Here is an 11869-nt window from a genome sequence, read left to right on the forward strand (position 1 = left end):
TACAGTCTTGAAAACTCTATGCAAGATCACTAAGATCAAAAACGACTCCAAGGCACATAACCACCACCACTGTTATTTTACAGTAGTTTATTAATCACTATGGGTCGGTACCGACTCGATGGCACCTAACAACAACAACATATTACAAATACATATTAAGCATATTCTGTATTAGTAACATGCTTCTTTAAAATTACAGTTTTTGTTGTTAAGTGCCTTTCATTTGGTTCCAACTCATAGCGACCTTCTTTAGAGTTTCTGAGGGGCATCTGGTGGGTTTGAATTGTAGACCTTGTGTCTCAAACTGACCTTGTGGTCCAGCAGATTATCCTTCAGGGTCCACAGTAGCATATTACTAATGCAAAACAAGTGCAACAGTAATTTTTTGACTTTTCGTCCTGCTCCTGTGCGTCTTTGCCTTGCTATGTATAGTAGGGAATGACGTTTCCCCAATTTTTTACTTATAGTTTTCAGATAGCTTTAGTTAATGGAGGTATAGCAGAAGACTGCAACATGGAAGAAAGGGAGAAGATAGAATATCCCCACTCACCTGCATTGAGCAGCTACATTCCATGCTCTAAATTGGTCCATTACCTGTTCAACAACTGTGCTCCATAGTATTAACTTTCAGCTAAGATTCAACTCTCAGAACTACCATAATTTGAGTTTCTGCATGATAGTCCTGCTCTTGGTCTCTGACACCATTTTTCCCCCTTTAGCTCTAGAGAGGCAAGGCAATTTCTGCTATTGATTAATTTTGGGTTTCATCTTCCAATATTTAGCTTCTCTGCTTTTCCATTATATGTGTAATCATTTCTCATATTAAATGACCACTGTTTGAAATATATACTGTTAGCTTCCCCATTTACAAGGGAATTTAATCATTGTGCTCCATACGGTTTTCATTGGATGATTTTGGGAGTCAACAGGCCCTTCTTCCTAGTGCATCAGAGTCTGGTATCTCTGCTGGAACCTGTTCAGCATCATAGCAACATGCATGACAGCAAAATGTAGAGTTATACAAGAGACAGGTGGTGGCTGTGCTTTAAGTGAATTGTCCAGATATTGAACTTGAGTCTCCTGTGTGGGAAGGGAGCATTGTACTACGGAATCATTGTTTTCTGATTAGATTCTGATGAATATGGTTTATGCTATTAAAACTCTCAATATAAGTTGATGTGACTTATATTGAGTTGCTCAACCCTTTGAACTTAAACATTTTAATGATATTGTTTATGGTGAAAATGAGAAAATAATGTGTGTCTTTATGAAATTATCATATATAAATACTTGGGATAAAATACTGATTAACTATAAACTTAAAGTGGCCAAATAGCTGTCCTATTTGACCATATAACTATAGTAATAAGTACAATTCCTATGACTATGCTAAAAAGTTTACAGAAAGAACACTAGATTTTTTATCTTCTAGATTTAAGTATTGTCAGAAAATACCAAAGTCCTTATGGTAAAAAAATAATCACTATATTTTCTAGTTTAGGAGTCAGCAAGGTTTGTCTGTAAAATGTAAGATAGAAAATATTTTAGGATTTATTAGTTTACATACAGTCTGTGTCACAAAGGTTTCTTTGCCTTTTTTATTTTTAAACGTTTTAAATAATATACAAATCATTCTTAGTGTGTGGCATCTGACCCCTGGACCATAGTTTACAGATCTCTATTGTAGTAGCCTCAGAGAAGAGATGGTTACAATTAGATTTTTAAATGCCCATATGCATATGTATGTCATAATTACAACTCAGTTTGGATACACAGCCTCAACAAGTGACTTTTGTTTACCTTAAGTTATTATATTAAATGTATCAGACTCTGAGCTGTGATCTGGGTATTTTAAATAGACTAACCTTGCCAGCATCTTCTCTTGCTACAACAAGCAGCCTTTGCTGACCCATCAGAGTGGATTATCCTTCCTTTTTGAAAGGCAAGGTAATGACCTTGAGGAGCCTTGGAAACATAGTGTGTTACCCACTAGGTCAGCAGTTTTAATCCACTAGCTGAATTGTGAGAGAAAGATGAAGCTTTCTGCTTTGCTTCTGTAAAGATTTACAGCCTTGGAAACCCTATACAGGGTCACTGTGAGTCAGAACTGACTCAAGGACATACAGCAGTAGCAGAAGCAGTAATTGTCTTAACCTGACGCAGTTACTTCACAAGGGACTTCCAATTCTTCATTATGTTTAATCTCATAAGTAGTTAGATACCAATATGTTAAAGGAGAATTGCAAAATCTTCTCCAGAAGGTGATAGTTTATTAAACTAAAATAATTGCAATGTTTTGTTAATTATATCAGCTTGAAACTGGGGAATATTTTGTGGAAATGGATTTTAAGAATGTTACATCAGAAAGGGAGTCTAAATTTATTGATATGCACATACTTAAGATTTTCAATTTAGTATACTAACCCTTACAAGACCAAATTATTTCCTGCTTTGCATTTTCCATTATAAAAATGTCTTTTCAGTAGTGAAAGGCAGTTTGAGTGACATGAAAAAGAATACTTTTGAAGTACTATAAATTTCCATAGATTAGCAGATCACTTGAGTCCCGAGGGGTCTTGTGGTGATGTGAGGCCTGTTTCTTCAGATTCATGCAGTTATTCAGGTTCCCATCAGATGGCAGCATGCACTAAAAGTGGGATAACAACTTCCCTCTAAACCCCAGAGATGGAAAATGTAGATGAGCACTATATGTCCTAAGAATCATGAAAGGGTTGCCTGAACAGCTTGAGATTATTACTTTATACTTTAAAGAGATCTTTTGCAACAGATTTTTATAACCCAATACATTATTTAACTGCTGTTTCCATGAGCATTGATTGTGGATCCAAGTAAATTGAAATCCTTGACAGTTTCAATATTTTCTCCATTTAGCATGTGGTTATTTTTGGTCCAGCTGTAAAGACTTTTATTACCTTTGTGTAGAGATCTAATTCATACTGAAGACTGTAGTCTTTGATCTCCATCATATTGTGCTTCAAGTCCTTTCAATAAGAAAGGCTTTTGAAAAGCCTTTTATTTGATAAAAGACATTTCTTTTATCCATTTCTCTATTACAGACTATTCATGGGTCTTACTCCAATTCTAATGTTGGGTTCTACTTTACATAGTTCAGCTTCTTGGATATTTGCTCAGCACACAGATTGTATAAATATGTTGAAAGGCTACAAACCTGATGCATACCTTCATGATTCTAAATCAGGCAATATTCCTTTCTTAGAAGAGATCTGATGGTTTAGTGGGTTACGAGTTCGGCTGCTAACTGCAAGGTTAACTGTTCAAATCCAACAGCTGCTGTTTGGGAGAAAGATGAGGCTTTCTGCTCCTGTCAAGATTTATTGCTTCAGGACCCTATACAGGGTCATTATGTGTTGGAATTGACCCAGTAGCACTCATCCATCACCACAACCACCATCCCTTTGATGTGTTCAAGTGACTTCCTCTGGGCATATATATGTACATGAGCATAAATAAGTGTTCTAAAATTCACTGGAGATATTAGGTAGAGATATGAAGAGGTGACAGCAAAAGCAACCAGGTGTGTTTTTATGTAGTGTTTCAATGACATTTATTATTTTTTAATAAAAAAATCCCTACAGTAAGTTATAACAACATAAACATTTTGGGTGAGACCAGTTTACATGTAAAAGGTGGATTCATTAAGTTCTTTAAAAAAAAAAACTTCCTTATCTTTCAATTGCATTTTTTCCATAAACTTTTTTAAGTCCCTTCATATCAACATACCTACAAAGCTAAAATTCTATGCTAATCTAATATTTGTACTATCTAATGTGGTCCAGTCAGATCTGTCATTATGACCCAATTAAAATAATGTTTATAATCACAAGGTTTCATCACACTAGTGTGTTAATAGTCACTGACTTTTGTCAAATTTTATGCTGCTTTTCATTCAATTGATGACTATCAACCTGGATTGAGAGTGGTTGGTCAGCAGTATAGCGAGACCTGGAGACTCCTGAGCCCATGGACAGGGAAAGAGAGTGAAGTGTCCACCTGATATGAAGTGAGGGGAGATGTACAAGAACACCCATACTTGCAGATAGTACTCATTTGACCTAGCTTCAATGGCTGAATGATCAGAACTCAACTAGAGGAAGAAAGAGGAGGGAAAAAAGTATAATCTGCTACAATTTGATGAATTTGACCTATGCTTATGGATGTAGTAGCGTACAAGAGAGAACAAATCTGTACAGCAAGGATAATTCCCACCCCCTCTGTATACAGAGTTGACAGGGGTGGGCAGCTTAGACATTGGCTATACAAAATGTGGAGGCTACAAGGTCATGAAGTGACTGGCTTACAAGTTTTTAAGAGGGAGCTTAGTGTCAAAGGGTAGAGGGGAAGGGACTCTCCATTGAGTTGTTTCCAACCTGTCTAGATGGGACTGGTGAAAGGAGATAGGGATAAGACTCTTGTGGTTCAATAATGAATAATATTTATCAGGACTGATTGTGATTGTTGCAAGTGTAAAGGTAGATGTTTTGTAACAAATGGAGGGGAGAGATTGATCTTGCAGTCCAGGAGTGGAGGACCCTAGGACCATCAAGGGAGAAGAACATAGTGCGGGACCCTATCCAGAGAAGCAGTGACACCAGAGATGGAGGCAGAGATGATGACATGGAGAGATGGAGCAACTGGGGACTCTAGACTCAAGGAGGGAGAGAGGCTGTGTGTTGGCGGCTGGCAGGCAGGCTTGCAGGATATGCCCTTTGGTTGTTTGAATGGTTATATATTCCTGAGTGCTTCAGTATACATTAAAAAAAAAAAAAAAAAGAGAGAGGGAATGGAAGCAAATGCTGTTGAATGATGCTGCATGGAGGGGATTATAATCATTGCAACGAAATGAGATACAATAGGATGAACATAAAGCTGATGCTCTCCCATGTAAACTATCACTTAATTCACAATAAAAACTTAAAAAAATAATAATAATACAGTGCTTTTGGTAAAATATTGTAGTAATTAGTATTTGTGAGTTTATATTAAATATTTTGAGAATTAAGTAGTAATTAAAGGAAAAGTAGGAAAAAATTTTTAAAAAGGCTTCAACTCAGTTATTCATAACATTGTAACCAATAATGTAATTCAGTGTAGAAAGATTTTATACCGCATTTTGGTGTTGTTTGTTGTTAAGTACTGTCAAGTCAGTGCTGACTCATAGAAACCCCATATGGGGTTTCTGAAGTCTTAAATCTTTGCAGAAGCAGAAAACCTCATTTTTATCTTAGGGAGTAACTCGTGGGCTCAAACCACCAACCTTGTGGTTTGTAGTTCAATGCTTATTCTATAGAATGACCACACTTGCTAATTTTGTTTTTAATATTCATATAATCTAAGAAATCCTACATTTAAGTAATTTACAGCTATGTTTATTACATATTATTCTATGATTAAAATGGATAATACACAATACTAAAAATTCTCTCTGGTCTGGTATAGGAGGAAGCCCACTGTGTATGTGTGGGTGCGTGTAGGGGGGGTGATATCATGAGTTACTGCAGTGACTGATACTAATCCTAGTGGTATCACTGCTGAAATTCTCATTCTTCACCATTTTATTCATAAGTTGTTTTGATCCACACAGTTAAAGCCTTTACACAGTAAAATACAGGTAAATACGTTTATGTGCATTATATTGCTAGCAGTTATGAGTTTTTACCTGGTACACATTTTCATTGTTTTCATGAGAAAAAAAAAATCTAATTGCAAAGAAGTGGAATAAATTGCTTTAGGAAAAAAATGAATCACTATTTAAGGAAAGATAGTTATTTGTGTGTTGAAACAGATACTACCTGATATATTTTCTTAGTCTCAATCTACATAAATTAGAGTCTTTCCTAATAAAGAGTCATTTAAAAAAGTTATTAAAAAGCAAGAAACATGATCATAAGTGTTTTAAATGCAAGCTAACTGTTTATTCCCTTGTTATTATTATTATTATTTTAATCTCTTACCAGAATGAGTGAAGATGGATAATTTGCTTCCAAATCAATCTTAAAATAGGTTGCAAGTTCATCCAATAGGATGAACTTGGATGGAATCATTTATATACTGGATATTTGGATTGGAAGATGAAATCAGCATGCCATGTCATAAATAAAAAGTGGACAATTTGATATGTATGTCATGTGATATGAAACATAAATGCTATTTTTTTCCCATTGTACCACTGTTGATTATAGAAGGAAAAAATAGGAAGCAAAACAGGTGTCCATCAACCGAGGATTAATTAAATAAGTTATGGAACTACAAAATGCAGCAATATAAAAGGCTTCTAGAAGAATAGCTAACTGCTTAAAGGAAGTCCAGGTGTGAAGGCAAAGAAAAGGGTTCTTATAGAAACGATAATAAAAGCAAATGTGTTGGGGGTAAATAAAGGAAAAGTATAGATTAGAAAGATAGATGGACAGCTGTTCATCATCCACTGGAGATGCTTTTTGACTGTTCTTCCCACCTGGTTTGCTAGTTTGAGTCTACTACGCATCAAAGGAGCCTCCCCTGGACTTTTCCAGTAAGCGTGGTCCAGCAACTTAGAACTAAGAATGTTCTGCTTCAGAGGGCCCTCCTCCTTCATCTGGTATGAGCTCTCACTTTGCACAGTCTCTTCAGACAAAGCTGTACAATACAACTCACAGATTTCTTTAGCCAGACACTGACAGTTTTACTCTGTTGTGTCTGACATTAATTATCCAACTGTCCTGGCCCAGAGTCACAATTTCCCTTTCCGTTTCTGAGATGAACATGCTACTAGAGTGATGTTCTGGTAAAGGGATGTCATGATTCAGCTCTGTATGCTCCCACTTAGGAAAGGAAGAAGCTGTCTGGTCCCAGGAATATGTAGCGTTGCCATTCTGTTGGTCATTGACTCCTTCCCCTAAACTGAGCTCCTTGCCCAAGAAAGGACTTCCTCTAGTGTGGCCATTGGATGTATGAAAGTTCTGTTCTGTCACCTCAACATCGTGGTCCATAACTGGGAAATATGGCTCATGCCGATAAGCAGAGTCGTTTGGTTCTGAGGAAGAAAATAAGTTGCAGCTGTCACCACCGCATTTCTCCCTACAGGTCTCTTGATATTCCCCAGTGACCTTCTGGACCCAGCTTCACTGGTATATTTTTCGTTTACGAACTTGGCTTTTTGTTTTTAAGTGCTGGGATCTGAGAATTTTGTACTGAAATCTAATCATGGAATCATGGGTGATTTCTCATACATCCTAAAAGGAGATACTTTTCTTCTTCTATGCTGGGTAAGTTAGAACTATTTTGGAATCACAGGTCCCCCATTTCCACACTGCTCCAGCCCTTGACAGCAGCCATAACAAAAGCGCTTACTCTTATGGTTACTCAAGGTGATGACTGTGCCACTGTCACCTGGATTTTAGCTCTCCTCATTGAACTTCATAAGGTTTTCACTGACTAAATATTTGGAAGTAGTGCATCACTCCTTCTTCCTAGTCTAGCTTCATCTGGAAGCTTATCTGAAACCTGTCCACCATGAGTGACCCTGCTGGTATTTAAAATACCAGTGGCATAGCTTCCAGAATCACAGCAGCTCACAAGCCACCAAAGAATGAAGAAATTAATAGGTGAGAAACATTCAACATTTCTCAAGCTGAGAGAACTGAAGAAAAAATTCAAGACTCAACTTTTGTTATTGAAGGATTCTCTGGGCAAATTATTGAATGATGCAAAAATCATCAAAAGAAGATGGAAGGATTACACAGAGTCACTGTACCAAAAGGAAATGGTTGATGTTCAACTGTTTCAAGAGGTAGCATATGATCAAGAGCCAATGATACTGAAGGAAGAAGTCCAAGATGCATTGAAGGAATTGGCAAACAACAAGGCACCAGGAATTGATGGAATAAAAATTGAAATCTTTCAAGAAAGTGAAGTGGCACAGGAGGAACTAACTCATCTACGTCAAGAAAGTTGGAAGAAAACTATCTGACCGACTGATTGGAAGAGATCCGTATTTGTGCCCATGCCAAAGACAGGTGATCCAAGAGAATGCGGAAATCATCAGACAATATCTTTGTTATTCCATGAGAGTAAACTTTTACTAAAGGTAATACAGGAATGGCTGCAAGCAAACATTGACAGAAAACTTCCAGAGGTTCAAGCTGGATTCAGAAGAGGACGTGGAATGAGGGATATCAGTGCTTATGTCCGATGGATCTTGGCTGAAAGCAGAGACTATCAGAAAGATGTTTACCTGTGTTGTATCGACTACTCAAAGGCTTTTGATTGTGTGGACCATGACAAGCTATGGACAACATTGCGAAGTATGAGTATTCCAGAACACTTAATAGTGCTCATGAGGAATATGTACCCGGACCAAGAGGCAGTTGTTTGAACAGAACATGGACACACTGAATGGTTTAAAATTAAGAAAGGTGTGTGACAAGGTTGTATTCTTTCACCATACTTATTCAACACGTATGATAAGCAAATAATCCAAGAAGCTGGGTTCTATGAAGAAAAACATGGCATCGGGATTGGAGGAAGAGTCATTAACAACCTGCAATATGCAGATGATACAAGCTTGCTTGCTGAAAGTGAAGAGGACTTAAAATATTTGCTGATGCTCAAACAGCACAGCCTTTGGTATTGCATCTCAATGTCAAGAAAACAAAAATCCTCACCACTGGACCAATAAACAACTTCTTATCACCAGAGAAAACATTGAAGTTTTCAAGGACTTCATTCTTCTTGGATCAACTATCAACATTCATGGAAGCAGCAGTCAAGAAATCAAATGATTTATTGCATTAGGCAAATATACAGCACAAGACCTTTTTTAAAGTGTTGAAGAGCAAAGACATCAACTTTTGGACTAAGGTGCGCCTGACTCAAGCTATGTTATTTTCAATAACCTCATGTGCATGCAAAAGCTGGACAGTGAATAAGGAAAACCATAGAAGAATTGATGCTTTTGAGTTATGGTGTTGGAGGAGAATATTGAAAATGCCAAAAGAACCAACAGATCTGTGTTGGAAGAAGTGCAGCCAGAGTGCTCCTTAGAGGCCAGGATGGACAAACTTCGTCTCTCATACTTTGGACATATTGTCAGGAGGGACCAGTCACTAGAGAAGAATATCATGTTTGGTAAGGTGGAGGGTCAGAGAAAAAGAGGAAGACCCCCCAGCGAGATGGATTGGCAAAATGGCAGCATCAATGAGCTCAAGTAGGGCAACAATTGTAAGGTTGGCCCAGGATCGGGCAGTGTTTCGTTCTGCTGTGCATAATATTACTACGAGTTGGTACAGACTCGATGGCACCTGACAACAACAACAACATTTAACTTCATGGGAAAGTCAGAAGCATGTGGATCATTCCTAGGTCTGTGCCCACTGCCCTGACCTAAAACACTACTGGCTGGTAAGTCAGCAACTGCCTTTAAAAGACTTTTCTCTCAACTGTATTCATGGTTGGAATTCTCTGCTAATAACAGCAACTTTTCTGATTGGAGCTCCAGGAGGGTCCTTGAAGGAGAAATGAATTGTTTAGTGCCCTTTGTTTTCACTTTAGAGTAAAGACTACTAAAACTAACACTTGGAGCAGCCACATTTGACTTGGTCTCGTCCTGGATCCACGTTTTCCAGACTTGAGCCTTCTTTCTGCACTGGAAATAACTCAACTGTCTGCTCCAAGGAATTGGCCTTCTCAGTTTAGCTTTCTGAATGCCAAGTGTTGATGAAAGTAGAATTTCTTAAAGCCTCCAAACCCAGTATTCCATTTCTCAGAAAAGGCTAAGTGGATTCTTTTCCTCCATAGAATTTTCCTCTTTTTTATTCCATTTTTCTGATGCATAATGAGATCTCAGTGCAACTTTATTCAGTTTAACCACTGCATTCTTCCCGTGTCTCCCGGCATAGCCTTAAGCTTTGTTAACTTCCACTCAACTATTCTTTTTTGGCTGGGTCTACATCCCTCACACACAGTCACTGCCTCAGTGCCGGACTAGGTACAGCGGCAGCTTGTACTCCGGCTCTGCCTTCTCCAGCTCTACCAGCAGACTCGTCAGTGAGGAGTTGCCCAGTCTGCTGTCAGAGGCCACAGCCAAGGAGCTTACTTTGGAGAGGTGGCAGTGACGCCCCATAAATGCTATTTTGAAGGAGGAAATTACTCAGCTATAAATAAAATAAATAACAATGAAGTGATACTTTCAACAACAAAGGGGTATCCTCAAATTCAGGCAACTGTTCAGCATTATAAAACAGTATAAAACCAGGCAAACAAGATTTCTTTGAAGAAATATAGCTTAATACAGCAATTATTAAGGATTTTACTTTTTATGTGATGGCTACGTTTAGATATGTGGGTAAAAAAATAATTAATATCAATGAAAACATAATAGGGAGGACAGGACGGGAACATAATGCCTCAGTCTGAGGCAGAATGTATTAAATATAACTAGAGAAAAGCAACAGATTCTATGGCCAGGTAAGAACATAACTAGTTTGTGATCAGGAGATGCTTCTTGTGGTAAATCACGTTTGTGATCAACATATTTATGATCAATTTTTCTAAACTAAACTGGGCCTGGAAACCAATGAAAACTTGAATTCAGAACTATAAGCAAAATTCATTAAGAAAAATAAGTGCAGTGACACATTAAAATTAATAAGTTATTTGAGTAAAAATAAAAATCTTTAACATCCTTTAGAAAGTAATATTGAAATTTCATAATTAATTAAATATGGCAGTGGTAAATTGGTTCCAACTTTGGAGACTAAATCTTTATGAGAGTAGAAAGCCTTGTCTTTCTCCGATGTAGCCACTGGTAGTTGTACACTGTTGATGTTGCTGTTAGTAACCCAACTCCTAACCCACTATGCTACCAGAGCTCCTTAAATGAATATATGTACACAAAATATATCACCATTGGAGTTTAAAATATTCTTTTACAAATCTCTTCTCAAAGGATTATAAAACACACAGTCCAGATTTTATTTCCTAGTTCCATCCTTCCCATTTAGAAACATAATCATAAAGTTTCATGATAAATTATTGTTGATAATGTATCTATTCATCAAATAATTATTGAACAATTATTATTTAAGGTATGATGAAATTAGGAAAAGGATTTATACTCAGTTTCAGTATAAACACATATAAATATATAAACATATATATTATATAAACAGACACACACACATATATATATTTAAATTGATGAGTAACAAAAGAAACATATGAGAATAAGAAGATGGGATTATTTTCAGATCAGAGTGTCATGAAGAGCTTCGAGTAAGTGCAGATATTTGAGCTGACCTTGCAAAAAGTAAATGATTTGTTGTGCAGACATTTGGGGAGATGTAGTCAATCCCTGGTGTGATTCTGTAGAGTAAGTACTGGATTAGTAGTCACAAGGTTGGCTGTTCAAACCCATGCTCAGAATCCCTATTCGGGTTCTATGGCATACAAGCTGAAAACTTATTTCTTGAAAGTTACACTGGAGTATCGGAAATCTCAATACATCAAGACACATCATTAGGGAGATTCAAGGAGGCAGATTTGTAGGATACAAACCATGTGAAGGGTAATGGGATTTTGGAAAATAAGATTTGCACTAAATCATAAAAGTCAATGGAGTTCACCTTTGCAATGTTGTCACTAGATGTTTACTATTATTGTTTTTGTTTAGCTTGATTTTTTTATATAAAATAGTAACAACAACAGTTTTCATCTTAGAAACTTTTTTTTTAGTTTTTATTGTGAATTATGTGTGTTTACATGGGAGAACATCAGTTTTACATTCATCCTATCATATATCATTTAATTGCAATGGTTACAATGCCTTCCATGCATCATAAAACGACCAATGGAT

General features: G+C 36.9%; 1 pseudogene; it reads right to left on the bottom strand.

The window, feature by feature from the left end:
* Window positions 1–6215: 6215 nt before the first annotated feature.
* Window positions 6216–9849, bottom strand: LOC102840400 (annotated as a pseudogene).
* Between the last annotated feature and the right edge of the window lie 2020 nt (window positions 9850–11869).

The sequence above is a fragment of the Chrysochloris asiatica genome, unplaced genomic scaffold (assembly GCF_000296735.1).
Source record: "Chrysochloris asiatica unplaced genomic scaffold, ChrAsi1.0 scaffold00233, whole genome shotgun sequence".
NCBI classification, from domain to species: domain Eukaryota; kingdom Metazoa; phylum Chordata; class Mammalia; order Afrosoricida; family Chrysochloridae; genus Chrysochloris; species Chrysochloris asiatica.